Source organism: Lissotriton vulgaris, chromosome 11, assembly GCF_964263255.1.
Source record: "Lissotriton vulgaris chromosome 11, aLisVul1.2, whole genome shotgun sequence".
Classification (NCBI taxonomy): domain Eukaryota; kingdom Metazoa; phylum Chordata; class Amphibia; order Caudata; family Salamandridae; genus Lissotriton; species Lissotriton vulgaris.
In genome coordinates this window covers 148,231,759-148,251,891 of record NC_141699.1, presented here as the reverse complement: position 1 = coordinate 148,251,891, position 20,133 = coordinate 148,231,759, and the positions used below count along the sequence as shown (strand labels likewise).

Below are 20,133 nucleotides of genomic sequence, written 5' to 3'. Positions count from 1 at the left end.
GCCATTTTAGGCACGCTTTTGGGCAAGAAGGATCCGCAGGGGCCTCCAGTCAGGTTACTGCCAGAGGATCCATCTTCTGTGCCATCTGAGCCCCCATAACCCATCAAGGGCTCTGCACGAACATTGGGGCTGATTCACACTATGGTTCCAAAACCTGTGGCTTTTCCTGTTTGTTGATGGCGGTGCTGACTGTGCCGGCAGGAGAGGGGGATGTAGTGCCGAATATGAACTTGGACCCAGAGCAAAATCTGTCTCGACCTTAACCAAGGTCATGCTCCAACTCCACTTCAGTGCAACCAGTTGTACACCCTGATTCTGACTAAATACCTCCACTAATGCAAAGATGTCATTAGCGACTTCATCATCTTTTTGGTTCTCACTCTTAACAAGAGTTTGCTACCAACCGTAGATGAGTGGTGATGAAGGGGATGACTTCCCTCCCGCATTATGATGGCAGTTTATATCTGGGTTTACAGAAGGCCAGTGGGTTTGATACTTCCTCTGATACAGGGCTGACTTCTCCCTTGGTTTGCAAACCAAAGAGAGTGCTTCCTTTGTTCTGCTAATTCAACATCCGGCTGAGGTTCTGGATCTACAACTGTCTCTTGTTGAGGTTAAGATAAATTTCCTCACAGAAGTCCTGCAACGTTGACCTGCTTACCCTGAGCCCTTACTCTCATTCAACACAGCCGCTACTGACACTGGCACTTGATCTAAGGCTTGGTCTTGCCCTCTGTTGAACAGGCAGGTGGCCATACCATACAGACCGAACCTCATGACCCTAAATTTGCTATGTAGCACCCTGGTCCTTAGAGTTTGGTGGTCCAAGCTTCCACCAGCAGGGCGAATCATAATTCCCTTCCATGGCCCTCCCTGGGCAGCAGAAAGCAAAGTTTTTCTTCAGCCAGTCTAACCTTGAGATCATTGATAAATACAGTTCTCATCCAGGGGATACTCATTAATAGTCATAATCTATGAATAATCCCCGCTTATGTGCGGGATCCCGGAGCTTATAGAAAATACATATAAATGTAAATGTATATATATGTGAAAACATATTTGCAGCCTAGAACATTTCCAAACTGGCAAAACGCCGCTAAATTACATGAATTAGTATACACACGGTAGTACTCTCACAACCCCTAAGGAATGAAAAGAGCAGTAAACATTTGCATACAACAATGCTTTATTGCCATAGGAAAACCTGTAATTTCAGGCCTTTGCCAGTAAGCTGCAGTAGAGTATGAAGTAACAAAGAAAAGAATGACATCTTGCCTTTAAGGCATTAGAGTAGGGGTACAGTGCCTTTAAGACCTGAAGGCGACCCCCTGCTCCCATGATGCACCACAGGTGACAGTTGGGTCAGTTCTTTTTTCCGGCTCCTTCTGTGAGGATCCTGGAGCTTGAGCTCTTCAGTTTTTGACTGAAATTGTTATTTTAAGTGGATTTTCTCAGAACATTTGACATCTTCTGGTTGTTTAAGGCTTCTGCTTTGGTTTTCTGTGGTGTTCCACTGAAATGTTCTGTCAGAATGCCTGCTTTATTCCGGAAGTGTCCTTCTTGTGACAAGAAGATGGCACTGGCTGACCCACACTCAGTGTGCATTGTGTGCCTTCCTTCTACACACGACCCTGACCAGTGCCACCACTGTCAGAAGTTCTCTAGGCAGACTCTTCGTGACATAGAACGTATCAGACTTCATGCCATGTTAGAGAAAGACAAAAGTCATCAGGTGGGTGGCCATGGAGGCCCCAGGACGTCTTCTTCAAGCAAGCATGGCCAAAAAACGGCAACATTCTGCATCTCCTGCCTCCAGAAAGAGAAAGGGAGGACGAAGATCTTAGTCGACGTCGAAGTCGCCGTCGAAGAGGCCGAGACGCTCTTCTGGCTCACCATCGCGGCGTCGAGAGCCTCCGCCGCCGACAAGTAAGTCTGCATCGAGACGCCACACTTCGGGCTCGAAGTCTGTGGCTGCTGCCTTGTCCAAGTCTCCGTCGACGTCGAGGCTTCCGTCGAGGTCGAGACACTCTCAGCATCCAGAGTTATAACGGCTTCCACATTGCCGCCAGCTGGCGTGCTGCCGTCAAGAGGGTCTTCAAGATCCCACCATTCGACGTCGAGGTGGTCGACGCCTAGGCAACGTGAGGAAGGGTCGCCGTCGACACGACGTCGAAGAAGGTCGTCGTCGACACGACGCCATAGCGGTTCGCCGTCTACTCGACGCCGAGGAAGATCGACGTCGAGTCGCCGACTCGACGCCGAATATCGCAGTCGAGGTCACCACGGCGTGAACTATCGACGTCGAGAGCATCAAGGCCTCGCTCGACGCCATTGGTCACACAAACATCTTCGACGTCGAAGCTTTCGCCGTCGAGGGAACAGGTCACAGTGGTTGTGGAGTCACCTGGGTCCAGGTCATCAGGAGACAGATCTTCATCTCCTGGGTTGAATATCGCGGAGATCTCTCCAGAAGCTTCTCCCAGTTCTGCGGACACATCGCGCAGTGTATCATCTCACTGTCCTCAGGGAGCGGTATCGGGCGGTCGCAGTAGTCTAGGCTCAGATTACTCTCGCACTTTTTCACCGTCGGTTCCAAGGACGAGTACTCCGGTCAGACCACGACCCTCATCCCGACCAAGATCTCCTGCCAGATCATGCTCTCCAGCTCCAGCGCGGCCAAGAACGTCTGCCAAGCCAAGACCTTCCCCCAGGCCAAGATCTCCGTCTAGACATCGGTCTAGATCCAGGGGTCGACACAGCAGTCATCGCGGCAGGTCCCATAACAGAGGACGCACAAGATCTCCAACTTGGTCCTCTTCTACGAGGTCTACGGTCCGGAACTATTCTCCGAGCTTCTCCACTACTCCTCCTTCACGAGTCTCACCTATTGATGACATCGCAACTTTTACGGATGTGCTGGGCAGGGGAGCAAAGAAGCTTAACATCTCTCTGCATACTCCTGTGGTACCCACCTCTATAAGTTTTTGATACGCTTTATCACCGGACAGCGCCTAGACCTCTGCTGCCTCTGGTACCTGGTTTCATTGAACCGGCGATGGCTAGCTTTCTCACGCCTGCAGTGGTAGGTTCTGTTCCATCAAGACTTTCCAAGAAGTACAAGGCTCCTGCAGCGGACCCCTTGTTCCTCAGATCGGATCCACCTGCTGACTCAGTTATCGTGGCGGCTGCCATGAAGTCTCATTCGGCCTCCACCTCATCCTCGGTTCCCCCAGAAAAGGACAGCAAACTCATGGATTTGTTTAGCAGGAAGGTATGCAACACCTATGCTTCTTATATGAAGGTGGCCAGTGCCTCTGCTCTACTTGGGAGGTACGATAGGTCCCTCTGGGACTTCCTCACTCGCTTCACAGAGAAGTTTCCCAAGGAAGACCGACAGGACTTCGTCGAAATCCTACAGGAGGGAGGGCTCGTGGCCAACCAGGTCATTAGTGCCGCAACCGATGCTTCTGACCTCTCGGCCCATGGCTACTCCCATGGAATCTGCTAACGGCGTTCGGCTTGGTTCTGCCTTACGGGCCTCAAGCCGGATGCTCAGAAGAAGATCTTGAACCTCCCCTTTAATGGTACATCTCTCTTTGGTTCCCACGCTGACGATGAGATGACAAAGATGAAATCAGAAATGGACACTGTTAAGGCACTGGGTTTGGATAAGCGTAAAGAATTAAAAAAGCGCTTTTGTCAGGGGGACAAGCGACCTTACCAGCAGAGGGTTCAAACCCCTCAAAGGTCATCCCAGACACAGCAGAAACCCCAATTTCAACAGAGACGCCCTGGCAGAGGCAGAGGCAACAATAACAAGCAGCAATCTGCCTCTAATCAGCCTTCCAAGCCCTGAGCTGTTGCTTCCACTGCAACTGTTCGCCACTCCGGTGGGAGGGAGTGTTTCTCATCATCTGTAAGAGTGGAGATCCATACAAAGGACAGATGGGTTCTGAATATTGTGCAGCATGGGTATTTGCTGAGGTTCAAGTCCTCCCCTCCGCAAGTCTTCCCTTAAATGAAGCACCTTCCCCGATTCACAGTCAACTGCTGCAGGACAAAGTCTCTGTCCTCCTCAAGAAGAAGGCTATAGAGGAGGTTCCTTCCAAGCAGAGGAATAAAATATTTTCTTGTCCAAAAAAGAGGAGTAGTCAAAGAATGCAGGCCCATTCTAGACCCATGACTACTGAACAGATTCGTCAAAAGAGAAAAATTCTGCATGCTAGCCCTGCACCAGATCTTCCCGCATCTTCATCAGGGAGACTGGATGTGCCATCGACCTGCAGAATGCTTACTTTCACATACCTGTCTCAGTAAAGCACCGAAAGTTTCTCAGGTTTCAGATCGGACGCCATCACTACCAGTATCGAGTGCTTCTGTTTGGCCTCAAATCCACTCCACGGACATTCTCCAAGTGCATGGCGGTGGTGGCTGCTTTTCTCCGCAGGCGGAAGATCTTAGTTTATCCCTATCTAGACGACTGGTTGCTGAAAAGCTTCACTCCGGCTCTGCTTCAGACCCATACTTTGTTCTGTCTCAACCTGATGAACTCATTGGGGTTGCAGGTCAACTTCAAAAAGTCAGTACTCAACCCTTCCCAACTGATTTATTACCTGGGCGCTTCCCTGGACTCCGTGCAGGCAAGCGTGTGTCCTTCGGAGGAGAGGTTGTCATCCATGCTCCTGAAGTGTCGTCTTCTACTGGACAATCACAGTCCCACAGCCAGGCAAGTGTCCTCTCTCCTAGGGTCGATGGCCTTTTGCATCTACATCGTGCCCAATGCACGCCTTCATATGAGGCCTCTGCAGCAGGCTCTCGAGGACCAATGGTCTCAGAGGTCAGGTCACTGGGAGGACCGTGACTCTCTTCAACCAGGTGCCAGAGACTCAATCAGATGGTGGATGAAACGTTCCAATCTCCTCCGGGGAGTTCCATTTCATCGCCCTCCTCCATCTCAGTCAGTGGTTACGGATGCCTCTCTTCAATGCTGGGGCGCTCTTATGGACCAGCTTCTGGTCCAAGGTCTCTAGTCCGAAGTAGAGCGAAGCTACTACAGCAACTTCCTAGAGCTACGAGCAGTTCATCTGGCGCTCAAATCTCTTTACCCTTCTCTGGGCACCAACTGCATCCAAGTTCAGATGGACAACACAACAACGATGTTCTATCTGAACAAGCAGGGAGGCACCAGGTCAAGAGTCTTATCCCTGGAAGTGCAAGCCATCTGGCACTGGCTCCTGGCAAGAGGTCTATCCATCGTGGCAGTTCATCTACCAGGTATCCAAAATACCCAAGCTGACTCCCAAAGCAGAGACTTCATAGAAACGCACGATTGGGTGCTCAACGAAGAAGTCGCACAGGAGGTATTTCAGCTATGGGGCGTACCGGACATAGAACTGTTCGCAGACGCGGCAAACGCAAAATGCCCTGTCTTCGCGTCCAGGTTCCCCCAACAGGGCTCACGGGGGAACTCTCTTTTGATCAGCTGGTTGCAGACATTGCTCTACGCCTTTCCTCCCCTGCCTCTGATCCCGGGGGTGATTCAGAAATTTTACAGGGCCAACACCAGGATCATCCTGATAGCGCCAGAGTGGCCACTCCAGTGGTGGTACCCGGATCTCCTCCAACTGTCGGAAGTCCCGCATCGACTTCCTTACCGTCCAAACTTGTTGACCAAGGAGCTGGGGAAGGTGTTTCATCCCAACCTTCCTTCCCTGCGCTTGACGGCATGGCTCCTGAGGTCATCCAATATGGAAACCTAGACCTTCCAGCAGACTGCATGAACATTCTCAAAGAAGCCAAGAGACCCTCCACTAGGAAGTCATACGCTTTCAAGAGGAAGAGATTCTTCATATGGTGTCTTGCCAACTCTCTTGACCCTATTCACGGTCAAGAGCAAGTGATTCTACCCTATCTGTTGCATTTAGCAAAGTCAGGCCTCAAGTATTCCTCCATCAGGGTTCACTTAGCGGCAATCACAGCCTATAGGAAGTCACCTTCTCAGAATTCATTCTTCCTTATGCCTGTGGTTAAAGATTTCTTAGAAGGGCTTAAGAAAGTGTTTCCACCAGTGAGGTCCCCATCCCCTCCCTGGGAGCTTAACATCGTACTTACCAAGCTGATGGGTGCTTCTTTCGAGCCTATACACAAGGCTTCTTGGCAGCACTTGACCTGGAAAGCCGCTTTTTTTAGTGGCTATTACCTCTGCCCGTAGGGTTAGTGAAATCCATACCCGGTGTTGTAAGGAACCTTACACAGTGTTTCACGCCAACAGGGTGGTACTGAGGACACACCGAGGTTTTCTGCCTAAGGTAGTCTCAGATTTTCACATCAACCCGTCTATCTCCCTGCCTACCTTCTTTCCTCAACCTACCACTCCCCCGTAGAGGTCTTTACACTCTCTTGATCTCCGGAGGGTTCTGAAATTTGACCTGGCTAAAACCCTTCCACTTAGGAAGTCTCACCGGCTTTTTGTTAATTATGGAACCACTGATACTGGTCTGTCAGCCTCGAAAAGATCCATTTCACGCTGGATAGTTTCCTGCATAGCTCTGTCTTACCAATTAGCTAACCAGGTTTTACAGGGTAGACCTCATGCACACTCCACTAGAGGGAAAGCCTACCCTGGCTCTCCTTCGTAACGTTCCGATCTCTGAAATTTGCACGGCAGCAACATGGCGTTCGGTGCATACCTTTACCCGCCAATATTGCCTAGATTCAGATACACAGGCCAATGCCCAAGTGGGACAGGCCTCTTTGAGAAATGTATTTGCATAATTGTATGTAAAATGTGGAGTTTATTCATGTCTCTATGAGTACTTGTTTGCTCGTCCGCAAGACTTTGGGTATGAGCTTTCTAATCTATTCATAGATTATGACTATTGATGAGTATCTCTTGGATGAGAAGGATTAGTTACTTACCTGTAATTCTAGTTCTCATCCAGGGGTATACTCATCAAAGTCATAAGCTCCCACCCACCTCCCCGGACGAGCATGATCATAAAGTTATGAAAAGTTTTTTCTATGGATATACTAAGGTGTCATGCACCTCCAGAAAGAACTGACCCAACTGCCACCTGTGTTGCATCATGGGAACAGGGGGTCGCCTTCAGGTCTTAAAGGCACGGTACCCCTACTCTAATGCCTTAAAGGCAAGGTTTCAGTCTTTTCTTTGTTTCTTTATAGTCTACTGTAGCCTACTGGCAATGCCTGAAATTACAGGTTTTCATATGGCAATAAAGCATTGTTGTATGCAAATGTTTACTGCTCTCTTCATTCCTTAGGGGTTGTGAGAGTCATCCTATGTGTATGCTAATTCATGTAATTTTGCAGCAGTTTTGCCAGTTTGGAGATGTTCTAGGCTGCAAATATGTTTTGACATATATATATATATATATATATATATACATGTATATGTATTTTCTATGTGCTCCAGGATCCCACACATAGGCGGGGATTATTCATAGATTATGACTTTGATGCGTATACCCCTGGATGAGAACTAGGATTACAGGTAAATAACTAATCCTTATAGCACTCCCTTAGAAAGTCACAATCAATTTCAATAGAACATATCCTTAATATAGGAACATAATATGACAATATATGCCACAGTTTTCTAGTTGTAAGACGAACAAAGCGTGTCCGAATAACACACAGGTTCTCAAGGATTCTCCACAACAGATGAAAACAGATCTCCTCTATTTGTATAATGCAAATTCCAGCAACATGTGTTTCGTCTGTACAATGTCAGTATTCAGACTTTTTCAACGCAAAATAGACAATCAAGTCTGGGTTCCACGTTACATAATGTTTTATAATTAGGTGGTGTCCAAGTGAAAACAAAATAGTCTAAACGGCCATGACGTAGTTGGCAAGTCAGCCAAACTAACCGATACGTAGCAAATAGCTGGGGTCTGATTGAAGTAGAGCAAACACCATCCCAAGTCTTGGCCCCAACTTGGGCACTGCAATCCTACACGTAGCACTCAGGCACACACCGCGTACGCGGTCAAATGCAAGTATCTATACTGCACAGGACTACAGAACAACGCTGACCGATGCACGGACGGCGTGAGATTGTATTTACCTTGTATCTTAGCGGACGGACTTATCAAGGTATGCGACGTGGAACCCAGACTAGATTGTCTATTTTGCCTTGAAAAAGTCTGAATACTGACATTGTACAGACGAAACACGTGTTGGCTTCGATAAATTGCTGGTATGTGCCTTATGCAAATAAAGGAGATCTGTTTTCATCTTTTGTGGAGAATCCTTGAAAACCAGTGTGTTATTCGGACACACTTTGTTTGCCTTACAACTAGAAAACTGTGACGTATATTGTCGTATTATGTTCCTATATTAAGGATATGTTCTATTGAAATTGATTTTGAATATGTAAGGGAGTGCTATAACTGTATTTATCAATTATTTATCTGCATGTTCTTTGGATTTGCCAGCTAGCACCATTTGGTAGTTGGTTCCATTAGTTATGTCGGCACCTGACTCCTTTTACCTTATTGTATAAACATCCACGCTAATACCGTTGAACTATCCAGGCTACCCTTCTGGGCATGCCGTCTGAGGGCTGTCGCCTCTTTGGCGACAAGGCAGACCATGCGCTTGATCGTTTTAAGGACTCCAGGGCTACGACCAAGCCCTTGGGCCTCTCGGCCCCGCGCTAGCAAACGGGTGCCTTTTGCTCAGTTCGTGGCCAAGGAAGGGGCGCTCCCACACGTGCTGCCAGCCACGCGCCGCAAACTAATACACAGCGCGGTGGCGGCCGTGGAAACCGCCGTGGCAGCGGTCGGGGACAACGGCGAGGCCAATCCACACCTTCCCCTGCAGCATCCGCTCCCTCCTAGTCCGTGATTTCAGGCCCATGTGATGCCAGTGGAGGCAGGGTTTGCCATCACCAGTTCCACTGGCGCACTGTCACGTCGGACATGTGGGTGCTGCAAATCGTCTGAAGGGGCTACTCCCTCCCCTTCAAGACGACCCCTCCAGCCATGCCACCGCAGTACCACCGCGTGTCGGGGGATCATTTGCAACTTCTGCAAGAGGAAGTTACGGCCCTCTTGGCCAAGGGCTCCATCGAGCGCGTTCCTGGGCCAGAAGTAGGGTGTGGTTGTTACTCCCACTACTTTCTGGTACCCAAGAAGGGCAAAGGGGGCCTGCGCCCTATCTTGGGCCTACAGAACGTCAACAGCTTCCACCGGAAGGAGAAGTTCAAAATGCTGACATTGGCTCAGGTCCTAGCTGCCCTGGACCCAGGAGACTGGATGGTAGCGTTGGACTTGCAGGACACTTATTTCCATATCCCCGTCCTGCCGGCCCACCGGCGCTACCTGTGGTTCACGGTAGGCCACGAGCACTTTCAGTTTACCGTGCTCCTCTTCGTCCTTACCAGAGCCCCACGGGTGTTCACGAAAGTGATGGCGGTGGTCGCAACTCATCTGCGCGGGTTGGGGGTTTCAGTCTTTCCCTATATCGACGACTGGTTGTTGAAGGCAGGCTCGCCCCAGACAGTCGTATGCCACCTCCAGACAAAGGCGGACCTCCTGCACCAGCTGGGGTTTTCCATCAGCGTGCCGAAGTCACACCTGTGCCCCTCTCAGAAGCTCCTCTTCATCGGAGCGGTCCTCGACTCGGCGCAGTTTCGGGTTTATCCTCCCGAACAGCGGGTCCGGGATATTCAGGCTCTGATTCCACTCTTTCAGCCTTTATCCCGAGTCTCGGTCAGGTTGACGCTGCAGCTTCTGGGGCTGATGGATTCCTGCATCCTTCTGTTGCATCACGCCAGATGGCGGATGCGGGCTCTGCAGTGGGACCTGAAGTTTCAGTGGGCCCAGCATCAGGGCAACCTGTCTGACCATGTCATGATCTCAGAGGGCACTGCGAGACAACTGCAGTGGTGGCTCACGGACCGCGATTGGGTCAGCGGCAGATCCCTCTCCCTTCCCCACCTGGAGCACGTAGTTGTGACGGATGCGTCTCTCCAGGGCTGGGGAGTCCACATGGGAGAGGCGGAGATCAGAGGCCTCTGGTGGAGTCCCAGCTCCATATCAACCTTCTGGAGCTGCGGGTGATTCGTCTAGCACTGAAGGCATTCCTCCTCTCTGTCCGGGGGAGTGTAGTGCAGGTGTTCACGGACAACACCACCGCCATGTGGTACTGCAACAAACAGGGTGGGGTGGGGTCGTGGACCCTCTGCCAGGAGGCTCTGCGCCTCTGGCAGTGGCTGGCACATCAGGGCGTTACCCTGGTGGTTCAACACCTGGCAGGTTCTCTGAACGCCAGGGCGGACGAGCTCAGCCGAAGGTGCATGATGGATCACGAATGGCGTCTGAACTCGGACATGGCGCAAGGCCTCTTTCTGCAGTGGGGAGAGCCTTGGTTAGATCTATTCGCCACCGAATAGAACGCGCAATGTCATCAGTACTGCGCGTTGGAATTTTCAAGGCGGCACTCGCTCGGGGACGCTTTTTGTCGCGAGTGGAGTTGCGGTCTGTTGTACGCCTTTCCGCCTATACCACTACAGCCCAGAGTGCTGAAGAAAATCAAGCGCGACCGGGCCCAAGTCATCCTGGTGGCTCCGGACTGGGCACGAAGGTACTGGTATCCCGAGCTACTCAGTATGTCAGTCAATCCACCGATTCGTCTGCCTCTTCAGGAGGACCTTCTGTCGCAGCACCAGGGGACGTTCCTCCACCCGAACCTGTCCAGTCTCCACCTTCATGCTTGGAGATTGAGCGGCGACAGTTGAGGCCATTTAACTTGCCTCCTGAAGTCTGTGATGTCATTCTGGCAGCCAGGCGTTCCTCCACAAAGTCGGTATACGCCTGCAGGTGGAACAGATTTGTGGCATGGTGCACAGCAAAGGCTGTGGATCCTCTCAGTGCCTCTCGTTCTGACGTTCTCCTCTTCCTTCTTTCTCTTGCCCAGCTGGGCTCTGCTCTGGGCACTATCAAGGGCTACCTTTCTGCCCTTTCAGCCTTCTTAAGGCTACCTGATCAGCCTTCTTTGTTCAAGTCCCCCATTGTAAACAGATTCTTAAAGGGCATCACTCATATGTTCCCTCCTGTACCTTTCGTGATGCCCCAGTGGGACTTGAACCTGGTTCTAACTTACTTGATGTGCGCTCCCTTTGAGCCGCTTCATAATTGTCCTCTACATCTTCTTACCCTTAAGACTGCTTTCCTGGTTGCCATCACCTCTTCCTTTCTGTCCATCCGGACAAGGTTGTGTTGCGGACAAAACCCTCTTTCCTGCTCAAGGTAGTCACAGCCTTCCACATCGGGCAGTCCCATCACCTTGCCCACCTTCTTTCTGCCACCGCATCCCTTGAAAGAGGAAGTGAGGCTCAACCGTCTGGACACAAAACGTGCGCTCTTTTACTATCTGGATCGCACACGCCAGTTCCGGGTGGATGACCAACTCTTTATTGGTTACGTGGGCAGGTGGTGCACAAGCGGACCATCTCTCGGTGGATCGTGTTGTGCATCCAAGCGTGTTACTCCCTGGCTAAGAAGGAACCTCCTGTTGGGCTGAGGGCCCACTCCACTCGGGCCACGGCGACTACTACTGCCTTGGCCCGAGGAGTCCCCTTGCAGGACATTTGTCAGGCAGCTATGTGGGCCTCGCTGCACACGTTCGCAAGACACTACTGCCGGGACAGCCAAGTCCGGAGGGATGGCTTCTTTGGCCGTACCGTCCTCCAGGACTTTCTGGTGTGATTATTGGTTCGCAGACCCTCCACCGGGGTTGGTATTGCTGGGGTATCTATTCTAAGGTTAGGAATCTATCACTAACGTGTCTCTTTCAGATGCACAAGTTACTATTTGTGTAACAATATATCTGTAAGAGACATTAGTTAGTGATAGATTCCTTACCGACCCACCCATCCTCCCCGTTCTGCGAACCGATATCTAGGGTTAAGTTCATCCCCTTTCAGGGCCCCAGTTTCATGGCACCGGTGTTGGTTCTATCATGGCTCTGCGTATCTGGCGCAGAAAAGCTGTGTATAAGAACTGACGTCAGCTCGCGAGGGCGGCGTCTAAGTACTCCGGCGACGTCATTCCGGCGCTAACGACGCCGACGAGGGATGCAGAGCCGCGGACGACGCCTACCAACGCGCAGGGGTATTGCTACGCAAAACTTTCCGGATCCAGTCTGACACCTGGGGATATTCTAAGGTAAGGAATCTATCACTAACTAATGTCTCTTACAGATATATCGTTACACAAGTAGTAACTTGTGCTTCAGACCTTTATCTCTTCATGGCACAGAAAGACTCAAGCAAGAAACTGATGTTGGTGCTCAAGGATGCTGATCATATGTGGCTCTGCTCTGTCACTTCTGAGGAGGTTCATGTAGGCGAGTAGGGTCTGCTTCCTATCGTCACCCCCACTTTTTGCTTTTCTTTACTGGTTTTCGACTTGGATGTGGCTGTGGGCCTGCTAATCAGACCCACAGCCCAGATGGACTCTCTCTAAATTCACCATGTACTCTAGGTACATCCACAATTGAGAATTGGTTCACCTTGTCAGCCCCTGTAGAAGTGTACCATAGGTACTCAGGGCACAGGTGTAACCAAGGCCTACCTGGGGCTGCAGCATGTATTATGCCACCCCTGGTTGGCCACTCAAATAGACACAACTGGCTGATCACTCAGCTGGGGCAAGGTTGTGTAACAACCCCTTGCTTAGGTTTAGTATTCCTATACCTACTTACATATAGACACATACGCTGAACCTCACCTGGGAGCCACGGAGTTGCAGAGTTGCCGAGATTAGCCTACCCTTACCCCCTGAGGGTACCGCCGCTGCCGCTTCCCGCACCTGCTTGCGGGTGCCGCTTCGCGGCTTGAGGCGAGGGGCAAGTGCTGATTGGCTGCCTGAAGTCGTCAGGAGGAGGGAGAAACCAACTGGCTGCAGAGGGAGCGCGCTAGCAGGGACAGGAGTCCCTGCGCTGCACAGGTGTGCACGGCCGCGCCCCCAGCGAGACACGCCCACCTCGCCTGTCCAAGCTTCAAAAGGCGTGTGCTTCCTTAACCCGGCGGGACACCACAAACGCTGAACCTCACCTGGGAGCCACGGAGTTGCAGAGTTGCCGAGATTAGCCTACCCTTACCCCCTGAGGGTACCGCCGCTGCCGCTTCCCGCCACTGCTTGCCGAACCCGCTTCACGGCTAGAGGCGAGGGGCAAGTGCTGATTGGCCACCTGAAGTCGTCAGGAGGAGGGAGGAACCAACTGGCTGCAGAGGGAGCGCGCTAGCAGGGACTCAGAAGACCAGGAGTCCCTGCGCTGTACATGTGTGCACAGCCGCGCCCCCAGCGAGACACGCCCACCACGCCTGCAACGCCCCCTATTTAACATCACGCCTGACGCTCAGCGAGACGCGAGCGGGACGCCGAGCAAAGCCCGGGCAAAGGGCGGGCAGTCTGTGGCAGTCAGGGGCTGACAGAGGCTGGGCTGGGTCACGTCCCTAACATCTTGCCTACGCTTCTGGTAGGGTGTGTGACTGTGGAAGAGGGAGTATACCCTTCGATGTCTACCCGCTCTGGGAAACTGCTAAGGACTGAGGGAGGAGCAGCTGGAAGTTCCACAATAGGAACTATGGACCGTTTCATTACCAGAGTAGCTGCAGTCATCGAGAAGGAGATCGTGAGGATCGTGATGACCGAACGTCGCCTCTCCGAGGTCTATTTACCTACCAGACGCTCCTCCCTTGGTGCTGTGGCCCAGGCCTTGACCCCAACATCGGAAAGGACCCCATCAGCTGACCCCATAGATGCAACTGTTCAGCCACGGTTGTCGGCTATAGGAGCAAGCATAGATAGACTAGATAATCTTGCCGACCTATTGCCTGTGGTGGCTGGCACTGAGACAGGGGAGGTTACGATTTCTCAAATCCCATTGTGTCCCGCTAGTGGGCTGACCTCCCCTCTGTTACATCAGGCTCCTGTTACGGAGCCGCTACCGTCCAGCCAGCCCCAAGGCACTTCCAAACAGGCGAAAAGGAAAAGGGTCATGAGGTCCCGCAAAGGTAGTCACACCGCACTTTATAAGCGCCCAAGAAAGCAGGGGCTAATGGGATTTGGGTCAAAAGTAGAAAATGTCTTAGCTCCAACTCACAATGGGAGGGTAGGGGAGTCTCCGGGTGCGAGAACATCCTCTGACATGCCCAGAGCACTTTCTAAACCCCATGATAGTATAGCCGTCACCCTTGAATCTGATTCCCTTAAACCAATTATGGACCTGATTAAAACTCTAATTGTCCCGGTGATTGACCAACTTAAGGGTTTGGGGGCGAGAGTAGACTAATTCGAACAATCCACCCTGGATAATTTTTTCTCACTTGAGACTCTTATTAAACATCAGTCTAAAGCAAGTGAGGATCCTGCGGGTAGGAACACGGGAAATGGACTGCCTCCAAATCCTGTCCAAGTACAGGCCGTTCCGAGTTCAATCCTTCTCCCCGAGGTAACTCCTGACAGGGATCCTCCCTTAGTCCCCCTGGTCCCTCCCCCTCCTAAACCACGCCCTGCCCCTCGTACTTCTCACACAAAACCAAAGCCCCTTATGGTCTCTAAAAACCAGCCCAATAAATCATCTCAAACAAAAACACCGGTTGCCGTGGGGTTGGTCAAGAGTAGTCAAACTGCTCAGCCGAATGCTAACACCAAGGGGGTTGGGACAGCACCGTCGGCTAAGGTTCCTAGTTCCAACTTGGCACCTGATGCTGCCGCAATAGTTTCCCCAAAGGTTACCATTCGGATTCCCCCAGTTAACCTCCCCCCTGATTGCCATCCCTATGTAGTAGTCCTTGTTAATGTCCCACCTTTGAAGGTAAATCAGCCTGAGACTCATCCGGGTCTGAAAAACTAGTGTCTCCATTGGTTAAAAGCAAACAAACCACTCCCAATAGGTATGGATGGATTAATTCTTGGTGTCCGAAGGGTTGGTTGGGTGGGTCAGGGCAAAAAGCGGTTGGAGGGTGACTGTATTATTATTAATTTCCAGGATAGCAGAGTGGCAGAGATAATCTGTGGCCAAAAACATGAGGTGGATGGCGCTGGTGTCAGAGCAGTGGATTTGACTTATTTCTACCCTAGGCCTGCTGGCAATCCTCTTAGGCCTGTTAATGGGGAAACTTGCGTAGGCCCTTGGGGAGCACCGCGACATCCTGTGGCGCCCCTCTTCTTTCCCCAAGCCGGATGGCCGGAGATGATCTGGTGCTCCAGGGGACACTGACTCGAGGGTGGGGGTGGGACGATGGTAGGGAAGTTGAGAGAGTTTTCGCCCCCTCCCATGGTGCAGCCCTTATCCCCGCCCCCAACTGAAATCCATTCTACATTATTAGATGCACCGGGAATGATAGAGACCCCAGACATAACTGGAACACTGGTGGATTTACAGGAGGTGTCCCCTTGTCACGACCTTGTATCCGGTAGCGTCCCAGCTGTGACGGACCCAGTCTTTAAGGTTCTCAGCTGGAACGTAGCTGGAATTACAAGGAAGTTGACATTGCCCGACTGGAATGCATTGGTGGACGAGCACTCCATATGCATTTTTCAGGAGACATGGAGCATAGATCCCACTTATAGGGCGGGTTACTCTGCCTTCTCTATCCCAGCAGTTTGTTCAGAATCAGGGAGGGGGACGCCCCTCTGGTGGCCTCCTTATCTGGGTTGCTGCCTCATTAAATTGTAGGATAGTGGAGCATCAGACTGGTTGTCCGGACCTCCTCAATATTACCTTGAAGGACTCCAGGGGTCGTGCCATTCTAAATATCTATAACATTTATGCACGAGGCACCAAGGGGGGAAGGCAGTCCCCTACAATTGATCTTCTGGAGGGTCTTTTAAGATCAACCCCATATAAGTCTTGCACCCTGGTAGCCGGTGATATTAATTGTACATTCGAGCCCTTAGGCTCGGATGTCTCCCTGGACCAGGACGAGGAGGACGCTAGGAGGGGAATTCCCGCTCTAGAAATAGCCACCATAAAGAGGTGGACTGAGGTGGCCCTGCAGGTGTACACCATCAGTATGGAGTTTAACTTGAGGGCTCTTAATGGGAGTGTAGGAGAGTAGGGTCTGAAATCCTATGATCACCCAGATTTTTTGCTTTTGTTTCACTGGTTTACAACTTTCTCTGGCTGTGGGCCTGCCAATTAGACCCACAGCCTGGCTGTTCTCTCTCTAAATTACAACATGTACCCTAGGTGCATTTACCAATTGGTACTGGGCCACCTTATCAGACCCTGTAACTCAGGGAATAGGTGTACCCAGGGCCTACCAGGGGCTGAAGCATGTATTATGCCACCCCTGGCTGGCCTCCTAAATTTGACACAACTGGCTGCATGACAGCTGGGGCAAAGTCGTGTACTCACCCTTTGCTGTAGATATAGTATACCTATATCTAACCCTAAAAATGGACACACAGATTCCTATCAGTCACTCCTATGGCAGGCCTTGACAATCCTGAAGGCAGAGTGCTTGGAATCGTGTGAGATGGTGCTCTGGCATGAGCTGAGCCTGTCTGCAGCTTGCGGAACCAAGTCCTAATAGCTGTTCCATGATGACGCATACCATATACTCTTAAATGCATTAGAATCCTCGCTGTTAAATGCTATCTTTGGTATTGCTTTATCAAAACATGTCGAGTAAGGTGTCATACGAATTGGAATACTAACCCCTCGCCAATTCTGGCGACGGGGTTAGCATTCCACCCTTCTAGAGGGACACGACATGTATGTAACTGTGAACCCCGGTTAAAGTTAAACGAAGCCTCAGCTCCACAAAATGGATGCTGCCACCACAGACACGAGTCTGACCTCCTGCTGCTGGGAGTCCTTCCAGCGAGGAGAGCTTGGACAAAGGGTTTCCTGTCCGGGGCGGTGCTAGCACCGTCCCAAACAGGGTTTTGTGTATCCTGGGTAGGCAGGGCTTTACAGGAAGGTGACTGCTGAGTGGCACCCCGGTGCTCACTACGCATAGACCGGTTAGAACAAGTTCCAGGGGCACACCAGCCCCTGGCCTGGGGGAAGTCCGGCATGGGAGAGGGGTGTAACCACCCCCCTCCTAGTCCCACCCATAGGCAGGACCTAGTCACCGGGTCAGCCCCTTTTCTTAGTATAAAGATAGGAGAGGGCCCCCTGTTCAAATTAGATCATCTTTGGAATCAAGACACGACTTTCTGCGAAAGGACATCAAGATTTCTTCTTCAAGATTCTCCCTTGTGACTAAGGAGTAGTCACCCTGCATCCGCAGGCACCATCTTAAGAACACTGCGGTCAGCTGCAAGTCCTTCCTCAGGAATCCGACGACACAGCTCGACGAGACCCGGCTTCCCTTGCACCTCTGACCTCTACTCACCTCTACAGCCAAGCTGAGAACCGTGAGTGCGACGAGACCTCGAGGGACCGACGATCGCCAAGACTGCACGACTTCTTCACAGCAAGCCCGCCGAGTGTCCCTCTGGTGAGTGCTTTGGGGTCCGAGAAGCCCCGACCCTCAGCAGCTCCAGCACCGAAGTACAGCTTCCCAGCATCTCCACGATCTGCGTGGGGCCCTTCTGATTTTTGCTGCTCACCGCGTTGTTTGGCTACTAGCCCGCTGGCTTGTGGCCTCCTTAACGACGCCCGACGACATCACTGCTGCTGGTCTGGTTGCTCCAGACTGGCCCTTGCTCCCTTCCAAGAGAGGAGCACCCCGGACCCTCCTGGTCCACTCCAGACGCCATTTTAGGTCCACCGCGTGGGCTTGAATTTGCCAAGGCTTTGTTGCCCAATCCTGGGTCCAGCGACGCCGACAGCTTCATCCATCGTGGGACAGCTCGCTCCTCCATCCTGGTCGCCGACAACGCCTCCTGGTCCGTGAGATCTGCAGAGCACAGCGTCACCCACTCACCTAGTCGAGGTGACTACCATCCGGTGCCCTCCTGGTGCCACCTGACTACTGGCTAGTAGTCACGAACTTGGTCCCCTCTGCTTTCAGGTGTCATCCATCTTCAAGATCCAGGCTTGGATCACTTCGAACTCTCTTCACTGGTCGCCTGCCAGCATCTTTCTTCCAGGCTCCTGGTCCGTCTACGATGATTCCCGACGTCTTTTGAGACCTATGCAGCTGCCACCCCTGGGCTAGGTAACTTCGGCATTTCGATGCCCCAGCATAGCCTCACTATCCAAGGGTCAGAATCCACTTTCGTTTTCCTCCTACCAGGTCGGGTTCGCCCGAGAACACTAACTTTGTCTTTACTAGCTACCATAGACTTTGTCCCGCATCACGCGTGAGAGTGCACACTCTGCACCCGAGTCCCCTGGGTCTCCTAGAAGTAATCTAACGATTTTATAGTCAAGTCCTAGCGATTCCAAAGCCTATTAGTACTGTACTTACCTGCTAGTAATTTCGCATTCCACTTTCAGAGTATATGGTTTTCCGTGCCCCTCGGGCATTTGTATATACTGTGCTAACTTAAGTATTTTCGTAAGAGTTTTGTTTTGTGCTTAGTACCCTGTCCTCATAAAGAGTACAGGGCTGTTGTGATTCTAATAAATACACTGTTTATTTTCATAACACTTGTGTGGTGTCCTTTCACTTGGTGTTCAAGGGGTATATGTGTGGCATAACAGCTGGCTTAACACGCCCTCTCGAGTCTTTAGCCTTAGACTGGTCGTATCCATGCTACTAGGATAGCTGGTCTATAAGGTTGACTTACAACCAATCATCAATAAGGGTTGTTGGACTGATACTTAGTGATCACTAGAATAGTGAGCACTGCATATCAGGCCACCTTCTCACATTGGTGAGCAGCGGTTGGGATTTGAGCTTGCTGTTGTTTTACCACACGTATCCTAAGAATATCTTGTTGAAAGATCACATAAGTACTTCAGGTACATATCACTTAGCTTAGAATACTCTGAGTTCTACTGAACCAGCTGTTGTAGCTCCTCAAGGCTTAGCACACCTTGGCTGCAACTCTTAGCAAGGGATCAGTAGGCAAACAAATAGTGTAGGTAGGTGCATCACTTACACCACACTAGAAGCATGTCTAACCACGGAGAGTCTTCAGAGACCCCTCTTGTGGTTGTGGACCTTCCACAGGCCACTTCCAGATATGCTGCTCTTAGCTTCCAGGAGATGAGGCAAATCTGCACATCCAGGAAGTTAAAACAGGGTTCTAACCCTACAATTCCCTTTCTGATTACTCTCTTGGAGACCTATGATGCCAGGAGGGCTGGCAACACAGACCCTTCTAATCCAGATGGGAACATGCCTCCCCTAGAGGGAACCCGAGGTGATCCTGACCTAATCCACCTCACAGTTGAGACTGATGAAGGGGATGAAGATGAGGATCTCTCAGGGGATGAGGCAGACAAGGGACAGGTAGAAGTCAGCAGACTAACCAGGTCCAACTTAAGCAGGCATGAGAATGGTACTACGGGAACCCTGGGACCCCTCTCAGGCCAGCTTAACATTGGGAATGGACGAGTTAGGTCTCTATCAAGAGGCTCTAACAGATCCATTCAAACGAATGGCTCTCAGAACTCTGCTCTGAGGAGGATGACCTCCCCTCAGAGGAGAATCTATGAAGCTAAGGAAAGGGAAGTCAATCTGAGGATTGAAAGGGAAGAACTTGCCCTGGCCAAAGAAAGACTTGCCTTTGCTAGAGAGCAAGAATTGAGTGGGTCAAAACCCACTGGTGGCAGCAATATGCCTAGCAATAGGGAAAGGAGTTTTGATACAAAGCACCTGAATAAGATAGTGCCCCCCTTTAAACAAGGGGATGACATCCACAAATGGATTACTGCTTTGGAGAGGGCCTGCACTGTGCAAGGTGTTCCCCAGAGTCAGTGGGCAGCTATCTTGTGGCTCTCCTTTGAAGGTAAAGGTAGAGATAAGCTCCTCACTACTAGAGTGGAGGATGCTAACAATTACCAAGTCCTGAAGAATACATTGATTGATGGGTTTGGCCTAACCACTGAGCAGTACAGGTTGCTGTTCAGGGATACCCAGAAAACTCAGTCTCAGGATTGGTCTGATTTTGGAGATTGTGCCACTAAGGCTTTGGAGGGCTGGTTGCTGGGCAGTAAGGTTACTGATTATACAGGATTGTACAATTTGATCATGAG

The 20,133-nt window shown here is 51.1% G+C and overlaps 1 protein-coding gene and 1 pseudogene across 2 annotated transcripts in view; both read left to right on the top strand.

The window, feature by feature from the left end:
- MLXIP (MLX interacting protein) overlaps positions 1–20,133 on the top strand; it is a 2,166,122-nt gene that overhangs the window by 1,522,600 nt on the left and 623,389 nt on the right. The gene's annotated exons all lie outside the window — the stretch shown is intronic.
- LOC147679417 (uncharacterized) lies at positions 1,532–3,856 on the top strand (annotated as a pseudogene).